Here is a 6,047-nt window from a genome sequence, read left to right on the forward strand (position 1 = left end):
TATCATATTGCATTTTGGGTTAACATTATATTTTATTGAGTGCACAGTAGTTTAAGATCACTGATGTCTTTTCTCCCGAGCAGCCTGCTAGCCAGCAACAAGAATGCTTGCAGGTCAGTCCTAGTTTTATCTCCCTGTGTCTTTTTTTTTCTTTTTTTTTTCATGGTTTATTTTTTATATTTAAAAATTTCCATCTCCTCCCCTCCTCCTCCCCCTTCCCTCCCCTCCCCTCCACACATACCTCCCCTCTCTCCCTCTCAAGGCCAAGGAGACATCAGGGTTCCCTACTCTATGTTAAGACCAAGGTCCTCCCAACTCCCCCCAGGTCCAGGAAGGTGATTGACCAAGCTGAGAAGGCTCCCACAGAGCCCGTCCATGCAGAAGAATCAGAGCCCAGTGCCATTGTCCTTTGCTTCTCAGTCAGCCCCCACTTTTGGCCACATTCTAAGAGACGGGTTTGGTCGCATGATCCATCGGTCCCATTCTAACTGGAGTTGGTGATCTCCCATTAGTTCTGTCCCACCGTCTCCATGAGTGAACGCACCCCTCACGTTCCTGACTTTCATTCTCATGTTCTCTCTCCTTCTGCTCCTCATCAGGACCTTGGGAGCTCAGTCCAGTGGTCCAATGTGGGGCTCAGTCATTTTCTTCATCTATCGCCAGGTGGAGGTTCCCTCACGGTCCTGACTTTCTTTCTCATGTTCTCTCTCCTTCTGCTCCTCATCAGGATCTTGGGAGCTCAGTCCGGTGCTCCAATGTGGGGCTCTGTCATTTTCTTCATCTATCGCCAGGTGGAGGTTCTATGGTGATATGCAAGAAATTCATCAGTATGGCTATAGGAACTGGCCTTTTCAGGCTCCCTCTCCTCAGCTGCCCAAGGATCTAACTGGGGGACGTCTCCCTGGAAACCTGGGAACCCCTCTAGGGTCAAGTCTCTTGACAACCCTCAGGTGGCTCCCTAAATTAAGATATATGCTTCCCTGCTCCCATATCCACCCTTCTTGTATCCCAAGCATCCCATTCCTCCGAGCTCCCCCCATTCTCCCCTTCACGCTTTTCTCTCCCCATCTTCCCTTGGCCGCGTCTCGCCCAACCCTCAAGTTCCCAATTTTTGCCTGGCGATTGTGTCTACTTCCAATATCCAGGAGGATTACTATATCTTCTTTTGGGAGTTCACCTTCTTATTATCTTCTCAAGGATCCCAAATTATAGGCTCGATGTCCTTTAATTATGGCTAGAAACCGATTATGAGTGAGTACATCCCATGTTCATCTTTTTGGGTCTGGGTTACCTCACTCAGAATAGTGTTTTCTATTTCCATCCATTTGCATGCAAAATTCAAGATGTCATTGTTTTTAACCGCTGAGTAGTATTCTAGCATGTATATATTCCACAGTTTCTTCATCCATTCTTCCACTGAAGGGCATCTAGGTTGTTTCCAGGATCTGGCTATTACAAATAATGCTGCTATGAACATAGATGAGCAAATGCTTTTGTAGTTATGATTGGGCATCTCTTGGGTAGATTCCCAATAGTGGAATTGCTGGATCCTGGGGTAGGTTGATCCCGAATTTCCTGAGAAACCGCCACACTGCTTTCCAAAGTGGTTGCACAAGTGTGCATTCCCACCAGCAATGGATGAGTGTACCCCTTACCCCACAACCTTTCCAGCAAAGGTTATTATTGGTGTTTTGGATTTTAGCCAATCTGACAGGTGTAAGATGATATCTCAAAGTTGTTTTGATTTGCATTTCCCTGATAGCTAGGGAGGTTGAGCATGACCTTAAGTGTCTTTTGGCCATTTGAACTTCTTCTGTTGAGAATTCTCTGTTCAGTTCAGCGCCCCATTTTTTAATTGGGTTAATTGGCATTTTACCGTCTAGTCTCTTGAGTTCCTTATATATTTTAGAGATCAGACCTTTGTCAGTTGCAGGGTTGGTGAAGATCTTTTCCCAGTCAGTAGGCTGCCTTTGTGTCTTAGTGACAATGTCCTTTGCTTTACAGAAGCTGCTCAGCTTCAGGAGGTCCCATTTATTCAATGTTGCCCTTAATGTCTGTGCAGCTGGGGTTATGCGTAGGAAACGGTTCTCTGTGCCCATTTGTTGTAGAGTACTTCCCACTTTCTCCTCTATCAAGCTCAATGTGTTCAGATTAATATCGAGGTCTTTAATCCATTTGGACTTGAGTTTTGTGCATGGTGATAGATATGGATCTACTTTCATTCTTCTACAGGTTGACATCCAGTTATGCCAGCACCATTTGTTAAAGATGCCCTCTTTCTTCCATTGTGTACTTTTAGCTCCTTTATCAAAAATCAGGTGTTCATAGGTTTGTGGTTTAAGATCCGGGTCTTCTATACGATTCCATTGGTCAACTTCTCTGTTTTTATGCCAATACCAAGCTGTTTTCAATACTGTAGCTCTGTAATAGAGTTTGAAGTCAGGGATGGTAATGCCTCCAGAAGTACCTTTATTGTATAAGATTTTTTTGGCTATCCTGGGTTTCTTGTTTTTCCATATAAAGTTGATTATTGTCCTCTCAATCTCTGTGAAGAATTTTAATGGGACCTTGATTGGGATTGCATTGAATCTATAGATTGCTTTTGGTAGAATTGCCATTTTTACTATGTTGATCCTCCCAATCCACGAGCAGGGGAGATCCTTCCATTTTCTGGTATCCTCTTCAATTTCTTTCTTCAAAGACTTAAAGTTCTTGTCAAATAAATCCTTCACTTCCTTGGTTAGAGATACTCCCAGATACCTTATGCTATTTGTGGCTATTGTGAAAGGTGATACTTCTCTGATTTCCCTCTCTGCTTCCTTATCCTTTGTGTATAGGAGGGCGACTGATTTTTTGGAGTTGATCTTGTAACCTGCCACGTTACTGAAGGAGTTTATCAGCTGTAAGAGTTCTTTGGTGGAGTTTTTGGGGTCGCTTATGTACACTATCATATCATCTGCAAATAATGAAAGTTTAACTTCTTCCTTTCCAAATCGAATCCCCTTGATTCCCTTATGTTGTCTTATTGCTATTGCTAGAACTTCAAGCACTATATTGAAGAGATAAGGAGAGAGTGGACAGCCTTGTCTTGTTCCTGAATTTAGTGGGATAGCCTTGAGTTTCTCTCCGTTTAATTTGATGTTAGCTGTCGGCTTGCTGTAAATAGCTTTTATTATATTTAGGAATGACCCTTGTATCCCTAATCTCTCCAAGACCTTTATCATAAAAGGGTGCTGAATTTTGTCAAATGCTTTTTCAGCATCTAATGAGATGACCATATGTTTTTTTTTCCTTCAGTTTATTTATATGATGGATTACATTGATAGATTTTCATATGTTGAACCAGCCCTGAATCTCTGGGATGAAGCCTACTTGATCGTAATGGATAATTTTTCTAATGTGTTCTTGGATTCGGTTTGCCAGTATTTTATTGAGAATTTTTGCATCAATGTCCATGAGTGAGATTGGCCTGTAATTCTCTTTCTTGGTTGAGTCTTTGTGTGGTTTAGGTATCAGGGTAACTGTAGCTTCATAGAAGGAATTTGGCAGTGACTCTTGTGTTTCTATATTATGAAATACTTTAAGGAGTATAGGTATTAGGTCTTCTTGGAAGTTCTGGTAGAATTCCGCATTGAAACCATCTGGTCCTGGGCTCTTTTTGGTAGGGAGGTTTCTGATAACAGTTTCTAATTCTTCGCGACTAACAGGATGATTTAGAGCATTTACCTGGTCCTGGTTTAACTTTGGTATATGGTATTTATCTAAAAAACTGTCCATTTCTTTTACATTTTCCAATTTTGTGGCATACAGGCTTTTGTAGTAAGATCTAATGATTCTCTGAATTTCCTCTGTGTCTGTGGTTATGTCCCCCTTTTCATTTCTGATCTTATTAATTTGTGTGTTCTCCCTCTGCCGTTTGATTAGTTTGGCTAAGGGTTTGTCAATCTTGTTGATTTTCTCCAAGAACCAGCTTCTTGTTTCATTGATTCTTTGGATTGTTTTCTGTGTTTCTATTTTGTTGATTTCTGCCCTCAGTTTGATTATTTCCAGTCTTCTACTTCTCCTAGGTGAGTCTGCTTCTTTTTTTTCCAGAGCTTTCAGGTGTGCTGTTAAGTCACCAATGAGTGCTTTCTCCGTTTTCTTTAAGTGGGCACTTAGTGCTATGAACTTTCCTCTTAGCACTGCTTTCATTGTATCCCATAGGTTTGAGTATGTTGTGTCTTTGTTTTCATTAAATTCAAGAAAGACTTTAATTTCTTTCTTTATTTCTTCCTTGACCCAGGTGTGGGTCAGTAGTTGACTGTTCAGTTTCCATGAGTTTGTGGGCTTTCTGGGGGTAGCATTGTTGTTGAATTCTAATTTTAATCCATGGTGATCCGATAAGACACAGGTGGTTACTAATATTTTTTTGTAACTGTGGAAGTTTGCTTTGTTACCAAGTATATGGTCAATTTTCGAAAAGGTTCCATGAGCCGCAGAGAAGAAGGTATATTCTTTCCTATTTGGGTGGAATGTTCTATAGATGTCTGTTAAGTCCATTTGGTTCATTACCTCCATTAAGTCTTTCAATTCTCTGTTAGGTTTCTGTCTGATTGACCTGTCCATTGGTGAGAGAGGAGTGTTGAAGTCTCCAACTATTAGTGTGTGTGGTTTGATGGCTGCCTTGAGTTCTAGAAGTGTTTCTTTTACATAAGTGGGAGTTTTTATATTAGGGGCATAGATATTCAGGATTGAGACTTCATTCTGATGGATTTTTCCTGTTATGAGTATAAAGTGTCCCTTTCCATCTCTTCTGATTGATTTTAGTTTGAAGTCAACTTTGTTGGAAATTAGTATGGCCACACCAGCTTGTTTCTTAGGGCCATTTGCTTGATAAACCTTTTCCCAACCCTTTACTCTGAGTAGGTGTCTGTCTTTGTGGTTGAGGTGTGTTTCTTGTAAACAGCAAAATGTTGGATCCTGTTTTTGTATCCAGTCTCTTAGCCTGTGCCTTTTTATAGGTGAATTGAGTCCATTGATATTAAGTGATATTAATGTCCAGTGGTTGTTAACTTCGGTCATTTTTTGTAGTAGAGTTTGTGTGTTTCCCTTCTTCAAGTTGTGCTGATGAAGGGTTGCTAGATGCCTGAGTTATTGTGGGCATTGTTGGACTCCTTGGTTTGTGATTTTCCTTCTATTACTTTCTGCAAGGCTGGATTTGTGGCTACGTATTGTTTAAATCTGTTTTTGTCCTGGAATATCTTGTTTTCTCCATCAATGGTGAATGCAAGCTTTGCTGGGTATAGTAGTCTAGGCTTGCATCCATGTTCCCTTAGTGTCTGTAGCACATCTATCCAAGCTCTCTAGCTTTCATGGTTTCCATTGAGAAATCAGGTGTAATTCTGATAGGTTTCCCTTTATATGTTACTTGACCTTTTTCCTTTGCATCTCTTAATATCTGTTCTTTATTCTGTATGTTTTGTGTTTTGATTATTATATGGCGTGGGGATGCTTTCTTTTGATCCAGTCTATTTGGTGTTCTTTAGGCTTCTTGTACCTTCATAGGAACATCCTTCTTTAGGTTGGAGAAGTTTTCTTCTATAATTTTGTTGAATATGTTTTCTGGGCCTTTGAGTTGTAATTCTTCTCCTTCTTCTACCCCAATTATTCTTAGGTTTGGTCTTTTCATGGTGTCCCAGATTTCCTGAATGTTTTGTGTTAAGAATTTGTTAGATTTGTTTAGTTCTTTAATCTGTGAATTTATTTCCTCTATAGTATCTTCAGAGTCCGAGATTCTTTCTTCCATCTCTTGTATTCGGTTGGAAATACTTGTCTCAGAAGTTTCTGTTCGTTTACTCAGAGTTTCCATTTCCAGTCTTCCCTCAGATTGTGTTTTCTTCAATACCTCCATTTCATTTATCAGGTCTTGTACTGTTTCCCTTACCTGTTTGATTGCTTTTTCTTGTTTTTCTTGGGTATCTTTGAGAGATTTATTTATTTCGTCTACCTTTTTGTTTGTCATCTCCATTTCTTTATGGCAGTTTTTTACCTCCTGTTTAAGGTCCTCT

This window comes from Arvicola amphibius, chromosome 3, assembly GCF_903992535.2.
Source record: "Arvicola amphibius chromosome 3, mArvAmp1.2, whole genome shotgun sequence".
NCBI classification, from domain to species: Eukaryota; Metazoa; Chordata; class Mammalia; order Rodentia; family Cricetidae; genus Arvicola; species Arvicola amphibius.